This window comes from Hydra vulgaris, chromosome 13 (genome assembly GCF_038396675.1).
Source record: "Hydra vulgaris chromosome 13, alternate assembly HydraT2T_AEP".
Lineage (NCBI taxonomy): Eukaryota > Metazoa > Cnidaria > Hydrozoa > Anthoathecata > Hydridae > Hydra > Hydra vulgaris.
The window spans coordinates 39,328,158-39,350,033 of NC_088932.1; the positions used below are offsets into that span (position 1 = coordinate 39,328,158).

The following is a 21,876-nucleotide window of genomic DNA, read 5'->3' on the forward strand; positions in this document are numbered from 1 at the left end:
ATATATATATATATATATATATATATATATATATATATATATATATATATATATATATATATACTATAAAATAACACATAGTATTTTTATTTTAAGAAAAACACTGAAAAAATACCTTGATCCAACAAAATAAGTGCTTTGTCAATGCAAGATATTCCAAACATGTATTTTATACATAAATATAGGTATATATTATAATAAATATAATATACATAGATATAGATGTATATAAAAATGATTAGTTAGTCTTCAGAAAACACCATTTTTTGAAACCAAATTAATATTCAATAAAAGTATAACGTTAAAATTTAAACTGTATATTTTATTTGCTAGTACAACTTCACTTTAAATAGCTCATTATCAAATCCTCAGGTGCTGCTGATAAATTGTTAATAGCCTCAAGTCATGGGCCTAATAATTAAAATTATACAAATAAACAAATTCTCTTGAAACTTAATAATATATATTACTTTTAATAAACTTTTTGTAATAGTAATATGCTTTACAATATATATATTATTTACATATTACTTTAATTAAACGACTATTTACGAATTGTTTTGCCTCACTCTACGTCACTTTTTCAACGACTTCAAAATATTTTCCAAAAATATATGCCTATGCCGTATCCAGTAATTTATATATCTATGAATTCGATGAAAAGAAACGTTAGTGTAACTAACGTTACCACAATGTTACGATTCTGATAAAAATAACGTTAGTGTAACAAATGTTACCATAATGTTGTAATTCAGATAAGAAAAAACGTTAGCGTAACTAACGTTGCCACAATGTTGTAATTCGGATGAAAAAAAATGTTAGCGTAGCCAACGTTAATACAACGTTGTATTTTGATAATAATTGGAGTTAGTGTTGTTGATGTTATTACAACGTTATTACAACGTTATGGCACAAACGTTACAAAATGGCACAAACGTTACATTTTTTTGGTGTATGAGATATGACTTCCAGACATGGAGCAAACTCCAAAAAAGCCCCAAAATTTTCTCCCCCCTCCTGCCCCAAACGTGAGAGCAACAAGTTAATGAAGTATTTTTTGTACTATTCTTAACTAGACTTATATTCATCGATAAATTATAGATTTCATTTTAAAATATTTTAGCGTTCAAAAATTATGACCATATAAAGTTTAAACCCCCCTAAATTTGAGGGGGTTGCAAATTTTATATGATAATAATTTTAAACGCTAATAGATAATACTATGAAACTTAAAATTTATCCATGTTTATAAGTCTAGTTAAGAATAGTACAAAAAAGACTTCATCAACTTGTTGCTCTCACGTTTGGGCAGGGGGGCAAAAATTTTGGGGCTTTTTTGTTTCCAGCCTCCAATCATCGCAATTTTTTGCAAACCCTCATTATTTGACATAAGTATAAACATATAAATGTTTGGAGCTTGCTCCATGTCTGGAAGTTACCTATCTTGAACACCAAAAAATTATTTCTACGCCTCTGAGACAAACATAAAAATAACTATACAGCTTATAAAAATCTATTTGAAAAACTCCGCAAAAAAGTCAAACAAATTTACTCTTCTGACTTGCTTATGAAACACAAACATAATTCAAGGCGGGTTTGGCAAATAATGAAAGAAATTACTGGCAAACATAAAACAAGCACAATTTCGATGCCGAATGCTATGAAAGTAGAAAATAAATTAGTTACCGATTCAAGTGAAATCGCTGCCGAATTCAATAAATTTTTTCAACAATTGGAAATAACCTATCAAATAAGATTCCTTATGTAGACAACAACTCTGTTGACGAATTTATATCGTCACCAAATTCAACTATAAATTTTTCAAATCTAAGTTATATGGATTTGAAATAGCATTTAAATCATTAAAAAGGAATAAAGCAACTGGGCCTGATGATATATATGGAAATATTGTAATCGACTCTTATAATGTGATCAAAGATATTCTCTTCAAAGTCTTTGAAGCATCTATCACTCAAGGATCTTTTCCAGATAGTTTGAGAATAGCAAAAATAGTTCTAATCTTTAAAACAGGTGATCATACAAGTATACCAAACTATCCTCTTATCTCAGTTCTACCAGTCTTTTACAAAAATATTACAAAAAGTAATGTATAACAAAATATGCACTCATCTTATTGATAATAAACTCCTCTATAAAAATCAATTTGGTTTTCAAAAAAACAATATTACTGAACACGCTATTCTCCAAGTAACGCGCAGTATTGCCGACTCATTTAGGAATTCTCAATTCACACTAGGCGTATTCATTGACTTGTCAAAAGCTTTTGATACTGTTAATCATCATATTTTTAATTAAAAAGCTGGAGAGCTATGGTGCAATAGATAAAACCTTAAATTGGTTCAAAAGCTACCTAAGTAATCGCAAACAATTTATTTAAAATAAAGAATCCTCATCGCAAATAATAACGAATATAACATGTGGTGTCCCCCAAGGGTCCATACTTGGACCACTGTTATTTTTATTATACATAAATGATCTTTACAAAGCTTCTAACTTAACGACCGTAAATTTTGCGGATGATACGAATTTATTTCAGTTGCACGAAGGCATAGATATACTTTTTAATAAAAAGAATAATGAACTAAAAAGAATATCATATTGGCTTAGAAAAAATAAATTATTTTTGAATACGGATAAAACAAAATTTTACTTTTTTACCAAACCTCTAAAAAAAAGTGAATCCAAAATATCTTGCCTGACTTATCATTTGACAATACAATCATAAAAAGAGAAAAAGATATAAAATTCTTAGGAGTCATAATAGATGAAAACTTATCTTGGAATCAACAAATTGATAATATTTCCATGAAAGTTGCTAAAAGCATTGGAATTCTATATAAAGCTAGATATATACTAAATAAACACCAACTAACCCAACTATATTATTCATTTATTCATTGTCATGTAAACTATGCTAATATTATATGGGGAAGCGCTCTCAAAACCAAACTTAAGTCTCTCTATCGGCATCAGAAACACGCAGCTCGCATAATTAATTTTGCAAATCGTTTTTTAAGCTCAACACCACTTCTTATAGAAATGAAAGTTTTAAATATATACAAGCTAAATATTTTTAGTATTTTATGTTATATGTTTAAATGTAAAGAAAATGTATTTCCTAGTGTTTATATAAATCTCCATAATTTGAAACCCAAAAACAAATATGAACTTCATTGTAGTAAAACTATTCAAGAGCCATTTTGCAAAACAAAAATTAACCAGTTTTGTATTACTTATCCTGGTCCATTTCTCTGGAATAAAATAGATTACCTAACTTTGATTTTTCTTTCAAATGGTCTTTTTCTTCTTTTAAAAAGAAATTTAAAAAATTAATATTTTCAACACAAAATATATTCATCTATTTTTAGTATTTCAAGTTAATATGATTTAATACATTATTTTTGTTTTACTGTATGAAGAATATAATTTATACAACATATATTGAATACTTTATATAATAATATTCAACATTGAGAATGTTATATACCTGTATTATAAAATATTATGTTAAAACTCGCTTAACATCTGATGAGTATTATAACGCATATGTAATTTTTGAATGTACGATTTTTTTTATATATAGATTGTAAAGGGCTTCATGATAAGATCATGTGGTCTTCTGCAAGTACTACCAGTAATACATTCATTGTAAATTTACCTTGTTCATATTATTCTGGAAAATAAATTACAAAAAAAAAAAAAAATTAAATTTCTTACATAATGAAGGTGTAATGTAAATTAATTGGGAACAGTTATCAAAGAGAAGACGACAATAATTAAATCGTGAATTATTATTTTTAACTTTAACCCAGGCTGTATGGAGTAAAACGTGTTGATTAATTTTAGAAGAAACATCAGCAACAGCTGTTAACTGGCCTACTTTAGAGTTATTATCAAATTTATTATTCTCTCTAAAACATAAGAAAAATACATATATGGTGAGGCTTGTCGCATCTAAAACAACGAAAATTTAATCTACAATTTTTACACGAGTGACTTTCGCGTAGGCAACGAAAGCAACATCTTTTTTCAATTAAAATATTTTTCCTAGATAAAACATCAGTCACTAAATTACTATTATGAAATTTATGATTTTTTAAACAACAAACACATGTAATTAAATTTGTAGAAAAATTTTGATAACGGAGATTATTTTGCCTTAAATTCTGGTTAAACTTGTTAAACCGGTTATCATTAAAAGTTTGCCAATTTTCTTGTTTACCGTCAAAGATTTGTAATTTAAGCTTAATTGTCTTGCTAATAAACTTATTCGAACTTATACCATCTACATTATTTTTATTAATAAAATCTTCTATACTTAAAATAGATCGCTTTAAAAAAATGGTTAACTCTCTACTCGTAATTTCTTCTTGTTTTAACTCCTCATCCACCTCAATTAAAGGTGATATATTGCAATCAAACTGTGCAATTTTTAAATACTTATTGATGGCTGTATTTTTCAGACTCGTCGACTCATTCAAGCAATCTTAGTGCAAACTAGCAACCATAAGACTGTTAGCTTGCTTGAAAACTCGCCTGATTGAATTGACGGCCACTGTTTGTTCTTTACGTTTATAAGCAAGATTAAATATAATAAGATTAAGAAAAGAAAAAGAATATATATATTTATAAATGGTATATGGTTTTAAATAAAACTGTATGGCCTTTTCAAATTGAAATGAATGAATCAATAACACATCGTTTCAAAAAAATGTCCAGTCATTGAACCCTCGTAGCAGAAATAATAATAAATAATAATATAACCTTTGAACCCAAGTAGGAACTGCGTCAGATTTTCCAAGCCCATCTGGTTTGATTTCAACTTTGAAAAAAAATATAAACAATTTCTCGACAATTCGACGACAATTCCACGGTTACCCGGACAGGCGTATTCGCAATTTTCGACACATAGGTTCAGTTTAAGTTAATAGTTATAAATGTTTAAAATTGAGATCCTCAAAAACATTAACCAATTATTCCAAGCAAAAACCTTCCAAAAACAACGAAATTTAGTACCTACTTATGTTATTACTGATTTGTTGCAACATTAAGTAGGGATGGCTCTTTTACTTACTTACACAAATAAGTTAATTTTTATCAAAAAGAAAATTACTTAAGTTATTTTTAACGCAAAACGCAAATTTACATTTCCGTATAAGTAATTAATTTTTTTGAAACGACTTTTACTTGATAATGTAAGTTTTTTTACTTTCAAAATAAGATACGTAAAAGAAGATTACATCAAAAAGTAATTTACTTTTACTTGTAAGAGTAAGTTACATAAAAAAGCTGTTTACTTTATTATAAAATTATAAAAATTATATTAAAAAAAAACTTACATATGAAGTAAATTACATGAAAGTAATATGCTACCAAATGTAAATTAAATATATAAATAAAGCAATAGCTTTTGAGAAGGACTTTTTTATTTTAAATGTAATTGCAAATCTTTATTAAAAAGAAATTATATAGAATAAAACTTAAATTACATAAGCATATATTTTTAAATAAATTGTAAAGTAAATTAAAAGTAATTAATATAAAGTAAGTAAATTTACTTATATTCAACAATAACTTTGACAGGATCTTGTTCAACAGTAACGCAAAGCAGTAAAATCTAGAATTCAGACAAACCTGAAACATGGCAGTGAAATGGTGCATATACCTATGGGAGACTCCGAAAGGGTAAACTATTTAAAAGGCATAGTTGGTATAATTGTTAGTTCTTTTTACAGGTTTTTTGCATAAAAGTAAATATTATTGAAAAACTAAGGAGGGAAAGTTTAAACCAGTCCTGGATTATGGTGGCTACAATGCCATGTCCTGCAGATTTAGGAGCTCCAAAATTTTTAGGTCGATGCTTTATTTTTGTAAGGTTTTTCGCCACTTTATTAAGAAAAAAGACCACCTGCTCAAAAGTATCCCCAGGCCCTGCAAGTCATAATCCAGCATTGGTTTTAAAAGCTACGGTATTTTTGGGCGTTTTTATTTATGAGCGTATTTATTTATGTATAGTTTATTTATGAATATCTATGTATAATATTTATTTATGTAAAGGGCTTTATATTTATTTATTATGAGCGTGAAAACTTTAGAATTATTTATGTAAATATCTTTATCTGCGTGTAGTATCAGTAGCCTGACTATAGCAAGGCCAGTATAAGTATTTTTTACTATCCCTTAAGCAACTCAGCCAACGGCTGCGAGGTTTAGGAGCTTCAAGATGTATTTAAAGAGTTTTTTTTAGTAAAAGCTATTGTTCGAGAGAAACAGAAATTGGGCACCTGGACCAGCATGTCACACCTGGCGAAAAGTATTTTGCCAAGCCACTGTGTAATATACGTATAACCCGAGCAGTAGCTAGATTAAGAAATAAAACTTCTGGTGATGGGAGCCTGGAAAAAAAAACCTAAAACATTTACCATCCCAGGAAGAACAATCAACGTTAAAACAGCGTTTAAAAACCGTTGAAATTTATGGTTGAAAAATGGTTGATTTTTACTTAAAAGGAGACGCAAATCAACGTTGCAACGCAAACCAAACGTTAGATCAACATTGAAGACAAACCAAAAATCAACGTTAGATTATCGTTCATTTAGCTTTGATTCAACAAATTTATATACGAGTTTATAAACCTTAAAGATACAGCTTTTTGCGCCGTGACTCTTTTATTCCGAAAAAACATTTTTTTTACAATATTGTGTTGTTATGAGTCAGAAAAGAAACAATAATTCTTCATAAACTTATAATTACTGTCATAGAACAATATCTTATGCTATTGTACTGCACATCTTGATCTAAGTTGTTACAGGTTCCACTTATTATTACTAGTAGTATTATTAGTTAATTTTATATTATGATACTTACTTTTGTTATAGTATTACAAATAATCTGCAATGTATCATTTTTTAACGCAGGTAACTAAATTATAGAAATTGAAAAGCAATTAATGAAAGAAAATAAAACCAAAAAAATAATTTAAACATTTCCAGAACAAAAACTTATACAAAATTAAAATTATTTTCAAAACGATCTTGATAAAATCATGATATCATTATCTTCATCATCAACATCAAATTCATGTATATTTTTATCGCCTTCTGTAATCAGACTGTGATTTTGTTTGATGCACGTTTTGCACAATTCAATCAATATGGTACAAACTTCAAACAGTCTAAATTATACTTTGTGCATTGTGTCTTTATTTTTAAGAACATCGGGTAACTGCATCTAAATGAAAATATCTTTAAAGTAAGGTATATTTGCACATACTACAAGTATTATTATACTTCACATTGTTCACAGCGAATGTAAACATTAAGTGATCAATAATGGTAAAAAAACAACTCATTATTGATCTATGCCTAGTTTACTTCATTATTGACCAGATATCAACCTTTTTGGATTAAGGTACATTATACATCAACATCATACATCAACGCATATACACACACATAAAACAAACTTTGGAGACAGTTATCGCTCAAGTCAAACATTCTGAATGTTTTTAAAAATATAAACAACGTTTTTATTATTTTTAATAAAATGTTTTTATTTTTATTTTTTTTACTGTAAATCATGCGCGGAGTGTTGCCACATCGACTATCTTATAGCCTGACTCGCAACGGAGTGCTGCTACATCGACTGACAAATATCAAATAATAAAACTTTCTGATAACCAGTTACGGGTTATATATACATATATATATACAATTAAGCACAAATAACTTGACCTCTTACAGTTAAGGATAACAAAAGTTTGAGTTAGCCGGTGTTTAAGATACCAGGATGTGTGTATATATATATAAATATATACATATATATATATATATATATATATATATATATATATATATATATATATATATATATATATATATATATATATATATATATATATATATATATATATATATATATACATATATATATACACATATATATATATATATATATATATATATATATATATATATATATATATAATATATATATATATATATATATATATATATATAGGCGGGAGCAGCGCAAAGAAATTTAATATACATACCAATAACACCTTGTAAATATTTAAAATCAATTCTCTTTTGTTTGTTTTGTTTTAGATCTGGTCAAGTTAAACTTTGTTTTTAATTTATTTGCCATTAACTTGTGAAATCAAAATAAATAAAATCAATTAAAAAAAACACTGTAAAAATACAATCAAATCACAAATAAATTAAAATAATGAAATACTCAAATCACAAATTAACAAAAAATAATGAAATCATGGCAAAAACAATCTAATAAACAAAATCTTAATTAAGATCTGAAAAACTAGACATGAATACAACTGAGAGGTTAGAGTTAGTAGACAAATCAATCTAAACTAGTCTATATAAACGTGATTTGATACTCAACGGATATATTGAAATGTTAAAAAAAAGAAGAAAGAAAGTTAAGAAAAAAGCTGTTTAAAAAACAGTTTTTCCTTAACTTTCTTTCTTCTTTTTTATAAATTTTTTGCTGTTTTGAAGTCTGTTTATAAGATACCTTAGCTCTAATTTAAGCATGCTGTTAGCAACTTTTAATAACTTTTTATTTTTTATAAATACTAATTATTTATGAAATAAGAAATTTATTTAACAATTTGTCATCTATGAATCTTGATGATTTAGATTATACTGTGTAAAAAAAAAATTATCAGCAGAAAGTTGTCATGAATGGTACAATATTGATATATCCAAGACAATCGCGAATGATGGCTGAGTAATGAAAGTTAGTTAAAAAAGTCACACTTTACACACGTTACGTTAATGTTTATATAATAACATATGCTTTTTATAACCAGAATGTGTTTTATTTATTTATTTTAACTTAAATTCCATAACAGTTGAAAAGCTTGACATTAATAATACATTAAAAAAAAAAAAAAAATCTTTTTGTTCTTTAGAGATCTTCATTGACTGGCTCCTCTCTCTGGCTGAGCATTATATGTCCATGACAAAACAAAGTGGATATATTTAAAAATGATTTTATTGTTTACTTTATTGTATAGTAGCTCCTATATTATCAAAGCCTACATTAACTAGTCTATTTTTTGCCTTTTTAACTAAAGCTTTAAATTTTTGTTCTCTTCTTTTGTGTAGGCCATCTTTGTTTTATTAATGCAGCAAAATACTTAAAAAAACAAACGGTAAAACGAAAATATCAACCTACTTTGGAGTTATGTTAACACCTGCAATTCAGTTTATATATGTTCTTACTTTACCTGATGTTATTATATTTATGATCCCTAACAAAAAGAATACAACAAATACTTTACATAAGATTTGATAAAGATTAAATGGTCTTTAATACTACTAATATAAATATAGATCTATATTTATAACATATTTATAACATATTTATAACATATATATTAACAGGTTATAACATATCTATATGTTATAATCATTTATATATAATAGGTTATAATACCTGTAGTTTTATTACATTTTAGTTTAAACTTATACCAACCTACTGTTGTGTTATATTTTAATCTTTTACTGCAAATTTCACATTTTGATTCGGACAATGGACAAAACCATTAGTTATTCAACTTGATAGATTTTCATTAACACAAACAAAATTGTCTTTTGACTATACAAACCAAAACATACTGGTCCACACTATAGTTTCATAATTATAATAAGACTTTGATTATAAATTTTATATATATATATACATATATATATATATATATATATATATATATATATATATATATATATATATATATATATATATATATATATATATATATATATATATATTATTTAAAGACTTTAAATAATTTAAATATTCATCTCTAATCCACCATTTTTATATAAAATATGCAATGTTAAGTATTGTACACTATGTAAAAAAGACTTGAAAAAGTTTTATATGATGCAAATTTTTATAAATTTTTGTAAAAATATACATCTTTCTATAGAATAAAATCTTTTAATGTTTTTACTTATATTACATTAATACTTTTATTGAAAGTCTTTAAAGAACTTTCCCGCGCACAAATCTACGTGAATATTAAATTATATATAAGGGTCGTCCAATAAATTACGCAAGCAAAATTTCACAATCAACAAAATATAAAAAGATCAAAAGTTTTCCCTCGCAGAGGCTTAATTTAAATAAAAAATTAAAATAACCCATTAAGTTAAATGAAAGTTGCCGCGTAAAAGAGCCATATATACATGAGATATATATATATATATCTCATGTTTTTTAAAGGTATTTTGCGTTGCGTGATTTATTGCTAGAGATGGTCGGACATGGGCCAAATTGTGTCCGATGTGCGACCGAGTCAAAAAAATTTTGCAAGATGATTGATCGGTTTGAATTGAAAAATTTTCAACGGTGTGCGTGATCGAAATGTTCGGTTCTGATAGAAGAATGTTTTGTCCGATGTCCGCCATTGTCCAACTTTTTTATGGCCGCCATGTTTGGCGTCCAACCGGGCTGGCATTTCTGGGCCAAATCGATTAAAATTGATTGACTTTTCCGAAAGTGTTCGACTGTTCGGTTGTACGACTTGTTCAGCATTATTATCTCTCTTGAATTTATTCCATTTTAATCCAAATTATTCATCACAGCTTTAAATTATTCAAGACTTTTGCTATTGTTTCGCTGTGGAAGCTATTAAAGTTCCACCACTTATTTGGAACACATCAGGCCGTTGTATTTCTGAGGGAAGAGAAGAGATATTTTACATAAGTGCTAGAGAGTGCAAGGTAAATTACCATATTTAGACAGGTGTCCAGTATTGAGAAGTGAATTTCAGAGGGGAATATGATTCAGTGTCCAGTTCTGTGTACAGTAAGTGTCCTTTAAGTATTCTGTACGTTGTTTTGATTATTGTGTTTTGACGTTTCTGGGGTGATTGTTTAGTTGACGTTTACCGGAAAATAAATGCGTTACAATTAATAGTTAATTGTTATAGTGGAAATATTCATTTTTTCTGGAGATTCTAAGTTATGGTTACTGTATATTTTAGGTTATAGTTTATAGTTGATATCGTTTAAACCTTTGTTTTATCCTAGTTTAAGTTTTTTTATTAAAAATCACGGTGTATGCGAAACTATGCTACGGTTGTACTCTTGTTGCTTGTGAACAGATATCTGAAGAGCATGAAACGTGCGCACATATAAACGTTAAATATTTTGTTTATTTCGATTCTATTGTTATCTTGTTGTAAACTTTTAATGGTCTATTGTTCTATATACGCATCATAGCTTTGTATGTGACCGCAGAAAAGTTAAATAATTCTCCAGGTGTGTTTTTCATGCTTTTTTTTATGGGAATTATTTTTTGTTTGTGGTTTTATTTTCGATTATTCACCACAGCTTTAAATTATTTCAAGACTTTTAAAAGTTTCATTTTCCTTGGACTACAGGATAAAGGTGAATATTAGTTACACATTTTCGAGAACTTATTACACAAAAATACAAAATGCCGCATGTTATAAAAGATATCTATGAGACTTCAGATGAAGTCATTGAACTTAATGCAATTTTAAATGAACAAATTTCCAGTGGTTCTGTTCTTTTGAAAGCGAAAACTATTGGTGTAGGCAAGTCAGAAGTTTGGATGAATTTTTCTTTGCTCTTCAAATTACATGCCACCAAACCTGTCAAAAATATTGCAGTTTGTAACATTTGTAAAAAAGCTGCTCACCATAAGCTAAGTAGCACGACTACTTTGATCAGACATTTAAAAACACATGCCCCAATAGCTCAAGATCCTTCACAGTCTATTTTGCCAGTAATAAAAAAGGAAAATTTTACCTTCAAAACATCTGTGCAAGTTCATAAAAACCACAAGAATGCGATGTTGAATAGTTGTCTTTTGTTATTTAGTACTGATCTTCGTCCATTTGTAACAATTTATGCGGAAGGATTTGAATCTGTCATAAACACTGCTATTCATCTTGGTGCTACTTATCAGGCACATATTACTGCTAAAGACATTGTTCCTTTCAAACACAGAGTTGCTGAAGCCATGAAAACTAGTGTTCCAAAGTCTAGAATCACAATCAGCCGAATACTCAAAGCGAAACTAGAAAGAAGTGGTGTAGGCATATTTACTGACATTTGGACTGATGATTTTCAGAAAAACTCGTATCTATCAATGACGCTGCATTGGATTGAAAATAATCAAGTACAGGAGGCGGCAATGGCTTTTTCTGTGTTACCCCCTATTTGAAAAACTGCCACTTTCGTCTCTCGATATCTCATTGACAATTTTAAAAAGGTAGATGCCTATACTGCTGGCGGACTGAGACGAATAATTTTCACTACTGATCAAGGTTCTAATATTTTGAGTGCTTTCAAAGATGGTGGCTTTGTAGTAGCAATAGAAGATATAGACATTCGTCCAGAAATCTTGCATTCGACAAGAATTTCATGTAGCATCTTGTTCAATATTTTGACAAAACTTTTTAAACCATCTGAACTGAAAATTCACTGCTTATCTTTGCATGATCTTCTTCACAATTGTTATCAAGTTGTTACATTTGTGAAGAGTGGAAATGTGAATGCAAAATTAAGTCGGACTCTAAAAAAATATGTAGCTACAAGTTGGAATTTACATCTGGCACTCTTTAAAGGAGTCCTTCTAATGTATGATGAATTGTTGATTCATTTACGAGGAACTAATAAAATGGTAGCAATTGAGGCAATTGAGAAAAATCTGTTGGAGGTTTTGGTAAAATTTTTAAAAGTTTTCAAAGCTGCAAGTGATGATTTGGAAGGGTCAACCTATCCAACAATTTATATGCCAATTTTGTTAAATTTTAGTATGCAAGATAATTTCAAGTCTTTCTCCTCATCTTTTGCACAGATTCCTTTGAACATTACTCCTGAATCAGACAATCCTGAGTCTTACGTAATTTATGATGACACTGACTTGGCAAACACTCTTCCTGTTGAAAACCTCTTGCGTTGGGTTAATGATTCTGACTTTGAAACTCAATATGATTCTCAGGTCTTCACAGAGGACCATGAAAACCAAAGAGATATTATTACGTACTTGTCAAGTTTTGCAACTGACATTTTGTCTGATAAATTCAAAATAAATCATATTCATTGCATTGGTTTGTTTCTTTCTTCCTATATTGACTCAACAGCCCCTGTTGAGAATAATGAAATTGAACAATATAGTAGAACTAAAGCTGTGGCACCAAATGTTCAAGATTTAAAAAATTTGGGAATGAAGCACTAAAGTGATGGGGAAAAAATAAAGAGACATTTTCAGTATTTTTCATTGTATCTAGCTTTGTTCTTGCCATTCCTGCTACCTCAGCCCCAAGTTAACGAATGAATTCCATTGCAAAGCTGATTACAAATGACAGGAGAGCCAATCTTGCACCAGAAACAATTGAAGCCTTGATGCTTCTTTGAATGGACAAGGAACTGCAAAATTCCCATTTCAATGCCAAAGAAAAACACTAAGAAAACTTATTGAAAACTTACTCAACTTTTTTTTTAAATTTACTACCGGTATATACTTCACTTAAATCTGAGGGCAACAAATAAGTAACTCTTATTTTTTTAAATTCTTACACTAAATCTAAGTCGACAGGTTTTAAAATTCAAAATTCAAAGGTTATGATTATATAAACTTTACACCCAAACCAAATAAGGTGGTCATTTCAACATTTTCCTAAACATTCTAATATGATATAAATAAGAATATACTTAAGTTTGGGTCTTAATTATGTTTTATTTACCAAAATTAGTATATTTATTAACAAAAATCATTGGTTTTTCATAATTATATTAATATTAAATCTCATAAATTGCGCAAGTAGACATCATTATATTATTGGTTACCATAGAGTCTCTAAATGAGTTTAATATAGTTTTTAACAACACATTAAAAGACCTCATTTGTTCATAACTATTATTAAAACTATTAGTTAATCGGCTTAATTGTTTAGCACAATACCTTTTTTTACATAGAAATTTACACTACAAGCATTTATCATCTAAAACAAAAGCTTTAGGTACATAATGATTGTGATATATGGATGTAAAGGATTTGATCCCTCAAAACAATAACTTCAGAACATGTGATAAAATATGAGATTTAATTTTGTGACAAAACGTAAGGTTATATTTTAGGAAAAAAAATTTTTTTCTGTAGTAACGCTAAACTTGTTTAAAACACACAGTTGAAAAAGCAAGAATGCACAGAAAACCAGACTATTTTAAATCTATACCTATATTTAATGTTTCTTCCTTAACAAGATCATCTTTAATTTTTCTGAGTATAAAGAATGGTTGGACACAGATACTGCTAACAAATTATCTATTCATGAAAACTCACTTGGATACTTAAAGCACAAGCTGACAAATGATTGACGATTACTGCTCGATGAGGGATTTAAACAAAAATCAATCACTGCCAGTATTCTAAAATTACCAAAATTCAGTATTCTAAAATTACCATTACCAAACTATCACCGCCACACAGACAAATAGAAAACAAACTAGAAGTTTGTTTTTTATTAGTCTGTGTGGTAATGCTAGTTTGGTAAATAAAACAGCGATTGATTATATTTAAAATCCTCATTTTAGTCTATACATATTTTTTATATTACTATATATATTATTTATATTATATTTATATTATATTAATTTGTATTTAAATCCCTCATTTAGTCTAAATATAGAATTACTAGTTGATTCATATCTGTAAACTAGTAAGAATAAACTTTGATACACAGTAAAAAAGATTATACACCAAGCTTAATGTAAAATTATATAAAATAAAACTTGATTTAACTATTTATATGAGTTTGAAAAAAAAAATTTATTACTGTTATTTTTATTGTAATTATTATCATTATAATTGTTCCTTCAACGACGCAAATCATTCCTCAAAAAAACGATCCAGATATCTATTTTTATTATTATTGTTATTACTGTTATTACTATTATTATTATTACTATTGTTGCTGTTGTTGATATAAAGAACATTTTTATTTTTTTTAATCTTTGAAATAAATGGAGAAATGCTTACTTTAACACAATAATTTTTTTTCAGTTCTGTGGATTTTATATCTATATGACTTATTGACTTTAGAACAGTCAATAAGTCATGTAGATCTGATTTGTGAATCGCTGCAAACATTGGTCCAGATTTACATTTTTTACAACATCATTAGACTGTCAATTCCGCAAATTATTTAAAAACTTTGAAAAACAATGTGTTTTTGGTTTCGAAATAAAATGTTTGACGTTTTGATACACGATAAATACTAAAACATTTTTCATAATGAGACCTCTTTTCTCTTTTAAGCTCATGTAGGCTCTTTTTTGAATTAAGTAGTTTCCTAATAATACATGCGTTCACAATACAGTAGAAAAACTTTTTTTTGCAATAAATATTGGCTGGTCAGATCGTTTTTCCGTAAACTGAGTATAACCTATAAACCAAAAACCATTGTTCCGTCCAAGCACTTTAGTGACAATTCTTGTTTATTTGAATTTAATGTAAGGATATTTGTTGAATTTAATTATTTATTAATATGGCCATAGTAATATTGTTTACAAAGATAATGATCATTGAATTCTTTATTTAGATCGTGATTTTTACATAGGTTGTGATAAAATCCATCACATTTTAATCGTTGTTATAGAGAAAGATGTGATGAATTGTGATAAAATACATGACATCAAAATCAAAGATTAAACTCTTTGTTAAAAGAATTTTTATCATTGTCTTTTGTAAAGATTTTGATTTGTTAAGAACATATTCGTTTGTTTTTCTGTTTACTTGGCTTTAATAAAAGTAATGGTGGCGATGATAAAAATAAGCTTAAAATAAATAAAAAATTGCAATTAAGTTTTAGTCGCTTCGAAAAAATTATTTATTCAGCACCTCAGTGAAAAAAATGTATTAAAAACAACTCCATAACCAGTTTGTGGCATGGTTACTTTTGAAATACATTACGATTATCCAATAAGAGAAATACTTAAACAATTTAAGTTTATCTATTTTTTGACAACCATTATGATTTACAACAAGGATGTTAAAAAATTCCAATTTCTCGAACAATAAACATTACAAGAGGTATATATAATTTTGAAAAAAAGCACACACAAAAGAAAACATTTGTAAATAAAAATCGTTAGCAAAATACGCTGTTTAAACGCTGTATAAAACTAAACTCTTTAGAAACCTATTTCAAAAAAAAAGGCGTTATAATTTATATGTTTTAATTAGCTCTTTATCTTTACAAGAAAGTACTTGTGTATAATAGTAGATAATTGTGTGTAACTATGTAACCAGCTTAATGAATAAATTTAATTTTCATATCCGTGGGCACGGGACGTAAGAAAGACATCTTTTAAACGGCTTTTGGACGTTTTGGACGTCTTTTAAACTTTTTGGACGTTTTTGGAACGTTCAAAAGATGTCCTTTTTAGGTACAGTGCCTACTGGGTAAACTGATTTCACTAAATTGAATTTTTCTAAAACAAGATATTAGATATAGCAGCAAAAAGGAAGGTAGTGCAAAGGTTGTAGGTGCGTACTGATACAATTGCACTAAATAAATATATTTCAAATACCGTTATATCGCCATTTGATTGCATTTTTTCACGGGGTTTTTAATGAAAAATGGTTGGTTATTGTTATGTAAAGAGTATGGTTATTATTTTTGTAGCAATAAACACGGCATTAAACAAAGAACTGGAAAGTGTTGAATAATTTTAGTAGGCTATTAGATAGCCTGAAAATTAATTTATACAACCCAACCAGTAGTAAATACATTAAAAATATTTTTAAAAAAAACTTCAATTTTAGTTAATTACTTAACCAGTATAGCAGCCATATTGCAGCTGATAACAGATAATTGCAAGCAATGAAAATTATAAAGTAAATATCTAATCGCATTTCAAGTTTAAATTTAAGAAGCACAAAATTAATTCTTTATAAATTTGGTTTACTTATTTTGGTTTTATTATATTTTTTAAGGAAGTTTTTACGTAAATTTTTTATTTAAATAATTATTTAAATGTTATCATTGATTACAAATAATATTGGAAAGAAAAGTTTTCAATGTGAACGTCTAAGGACTGGCGAATATTTGCTAAAATTCGAATTATGAAGTTCACAGAAAAATTCATTAAACTTTCAGTTAAATTCGAAAGTTAATTATTTTTTCCAGTTATAAAAGAAAATTAGTTTTATATATATTACATGTTTCATGTATATCAACCTGTTTCTCCGCGCAGCAACCTTGCTTATCAAGTTTCCTGTTTTGAAGTTAAAGAGTTGAGAAAGGTTTGTAACCACTGTTAAAGAAAATAATCACAAAATTTTAAAGAAAAGTAGCCTTTTAGACTGAAGTGACCCCTTCGGGCTTAGAAATATAAATGCATAAAAAAAATAAAATGAAAACGTATTAGAAATATATTTATCTTACAGAGTCAATAATATTAATAATGATAAGATAAATATAAGTCAGTTAAAATTCGACATAAAATTCCGAATTTCTCTTTCAATTAAACTTGTTTTTAAAATCCAAATTTTTCAGTTAAACTCGGTATAAAGTCTAAATTCCTCTTTCAGTTAAATTTGGGGTCCAGATATGGTCTAAGTTCGTCTTCCCAAAAAAAACTCCGTGTACGCATATAGTTTAAATTCTTTCAGTTAAATTTGGGTCTCGAAAAGCCATTTCTTTTGGTTTCCCTGTTTTCTATGCATTATTTAAAGTTCTACTGTTTTTAGAACAAGAAAGTGCATAGACAATTTCCGCTTAAAACTTATAGCCTATAGAAAAAAAAATTGTTTTCTACAAATATAAAATAAAAGTTGTATTGTTTTAAATGCCATCATAAAAAAATATATTGTAAAATGTGACATCAAAGTTAGTAAAACTAAATGTTAAAACAATAGGCTTTACTTTTTTTTTTACCTTCTATAAAAGTTTATAAGCATTTTATTATGTAAGTGAAAGGTTATTAAATATCATACGGTTGATTAATTTGCTACACCCTTTTAAGCTGTCAATTATTCTGTTTTTGTGTATATATATATATATATATATATATATATATATATATATATATATATATATATATATATATATATATATATATATATATATATACATATATATATATATATTTATATATATATATATATATATATATATATATATATATATATATATATATATATATATATATATATATATATATATATATATATATATATATACAACTTCTATGTTTGACGAGTTTATATCCTATCAAAGAATTATTGCAACACAAAATTAAATTATGTATTGTACTATTTTTGTATGTTATCTTTTTTTTTTCTGTAGTTTTACTTAAAGGCGTTGTAAGAGTACTGGATATGAGTCGGTAAAACCTTATAAATTCGCTAGAAATTTGAATGTTACTTATTTCAACGTTAAATACGGATGCTTATAGGTATAGTTATATATAAATTGTATGATTTAAAGCAAATATATATATATATATATATATATATATATATATATATATATATATATATATATATATATATATGTATATATACATGTATTCAAGTATATATATATATATATATATATATATATATATATATATATATATATATATATATATATATATATATATATATATATGTATACATTGGTTTATAACTGATTATTTAGAATCTTAAGTGCTTAGCCTTGTTTCTGTTTTATCTTTATTTTACTCTGTATTTTGGATATTTAGTGTTTTAAATTTAGTTAATTATTTTTTTGATATGTAATTTCAACGCGATTACGTTCGTTTCAAACTGACGTTTTAAATATTTTTTAATAAACTAATTAACAACAATAAGCATTTATAAAGTTTTTATTGAGAAAGTATTTTATTATTATTAATTTAAAGCTAGATTTTATGGTCGTAAAACAGATTGTGAAATAAATTCTCTTTAAGTTAGATAAACAATATATTTTATATACGTTATTATAGATATAACAAAGCATATGAAACAAATTTAATATTTCTTTAATGCAGGTTTAAAACAAAGATATTGCAATGCATATCATTTATGTCGCAGTTCTTTTTGCATCAATAATAGCTACGGAAGCTACATTAAAAGGAACTGATCCTGTATCTGGTTTTGTTGTTGAATATGGTTGCTATAAATCAAATTGCTGGGCATATTGCAATGTAAGATATTTGATTTCTTAAATAAAACCTCATTGCAATTAAAAAAGAAAATCCCCAAAACTGTAAATAGGATGATTTCTTCGCCTCTATATAACAGATATCGTTTTGTCTCCCTGTGTGTCGTAAAAAACATATTTTTATAAGTACTGCAATAAAGTTTTTTATAAAGGGTGAAGAATAACATAAAAATTTATTGATAACTTACTTTTCTCCCATCACTTCTGTGCAATTATATTTTGGAAACTTCTAGAATATTTTCATGAAGATTGCGTGGTTTACATTTTTAATAGTTTTTTAAATAATTTTGTCAGTATGACGTTAATTACTTGCTTTTTCCTCTATTACCCACACTCTATCCCACATTATCACCAAGGCACAATTCCTCTAAAATCAAAAATATATTTTATTAAAGCCCTCCGTCATTCTTAAAGAAAGAAATTAGTGTCAAAACTTATTTGGTTTAGTACATACAGTATAAAAAAATGATAATAAAGTTGTATATATATATATATATATTTATATATATATATATATTTATATATATATATATATATATATATATATATATATATATATATATATATATATATATGTATATATATATATATATATATATATATATATATATATATATATATATATATATATATATATATGTATATATGTATATATATATATATATATATATATATATATATATATATATATATATATATATATATATGTATATATGTATATATATATATATATATATATATATATATATATATATATATATATATATATATATATATATGTATGTTTATTAGGGGCTTGACAGATTGTGGTGTTGGACAAATAAGAAATCTAATGGTGGAAAAAAGCCATGTTCAACTGATAGACAATGTGATGGTTATTACTACAAGTGTGTGTCCGCGTGTGGCTTCTAATACATATAAACTTGAATTGTTTTTAAACCTTTTTTAGTAGTTTAATAAAATCTTTGAGTCTTTTGCAAGACATTGTTAATGTGTTGTTTTTAGTTTTTTAAGTTTTAAAATATTTTGTATAAGGTTGCATTTTTTATAAATAAAAAAATTGTAATTTTGTATTTGATTTGGTTTCAATTAGAGAGAGACAATTATTTATTTATCGATTATGGAGAGACTCGTAAAGTAATATTTATGGCCGACGTCAAGGGTTATGAAGTAGAAGGGTACAACCGTCAATGTCTAAAAAAAGTAGAAAATAAAAAGTCTAAAAATTTCTGAAAAATTCGTAATGACAACGCAAAATTTAAGCTGTTATGACCCGTAAAATACTGGTCTTGGGAATCTATTCCATAACAACTTTTTCTATACTTGATCCTTACTTTATTATTTTTTGCTAAGAGGTAGAAAAATAACTATATAAAAATAGAAAAACTATACTCATTGTTTACATTTAAAGCTTTAAAAAAAATTCTGTTATAATTAATAGAGCAACCGTTGCACAGTGGTAGCGCACTTGCCTCAGAATTAAAAGATTTGTGGTTCAAACCTAACCTCTAGGCAAGCTTTGCAGCTTCGGTTAGGAAGGAGGCGTGAACTTCATATTAAATGATCATCCGCGGTGCTCTGTGATAAGACCATAAGGACATCTTGGGGCACCAAAAATTAATTTGAAAAAAAAAAGTACAGGTATAGGTTGCTATTTATCTAAGGATTGAATATTAGTACCAGTCTAAATAATATTTATAACACCTGCTTGAAATGAGTTAATTACTATTGGTATAAAAAGTTTCAAAAAACATGAGATAACTTAAATATGTGGGACAACGGACTTATCATGTCCTGTATAATACTAAGGTTATGGTAAGTCTTCTCCACACCGACCATTCTAACAACTTCGCTTTATTTCAATAATATAAAAATAATATATATATATATATATATATATATATATATATATATATATATATATATATATACATATATATATATATATATATATATATATATATATATATATATATATATATATATATATATATATATATACATATATATATATATATATATATATATATATATATATATATATATATATATATATATATATATATATATATACATATATAAATCTTTGTTTTGAGTTAACGATAAATGTTCAATACTTCATAACTTCTAAAAATTTCTCTGCAGCATATTAGCGCTAATGCCCCGTTAATTTTAAAGAAAAATCAAGTATGCACGTAAAATCTTTTTCTATAAAAAAGAAAATTGCCTCCTTAATGCGCAAACTTAATTAATTTTGTCATCATAGAGATACTTAAGTATTTCTATCATGACATGCCCCACAAATTTGTAACGGTGTAATCATGTTTTTAGAAAGTTTTAAAGCTTTTTAATGCTTTTAGAAATTTTGAAAAACGTTTTTAAAAAATTCTCTCCCTTTTGTTTATTATAGTATATAATATTCCAACCAACACTTTTACATGGGCCCCATGTGTGTTTAACAAGGTTTACTGGAGTTGATAAGCGCATGGGATTGCGTTAATGATTCGACATGGGACCTATATGGGCCGCCTATCAAACAATACCATTTTTATAACTGATGGGTTGCCCATATAAGACCCACATTGGTTTTTTATTGTGGATCCCTTGTCTTTAATCTAAACGGCTATTGGTTTAAA

The 21,876-nt window shown here is 26.7% G+C and overlaps 1 long non-coding RNA gene across 1 annotated transcript; it reads left to right on the forward strand.

The window, feature by feature from the left end:
• Positions 1–18,383: 18,383 nt before the first annotated feature.
• Positions 18,384–20,313, forward strand: LOC136089313 (uncharacterized). The gene is made up of 3 exons (XR_010642947.1): positions 18,384–18,488; positions 19,068–19,223; positions 20,033–20,313. It is a non-coding gene; the product is annotated as an uncharacterized LOC136089313 (long non-coding RNA).
• The last annotated feature ends 1,563 nt before the right edge of the window (positions 20,314–21,876 follow it).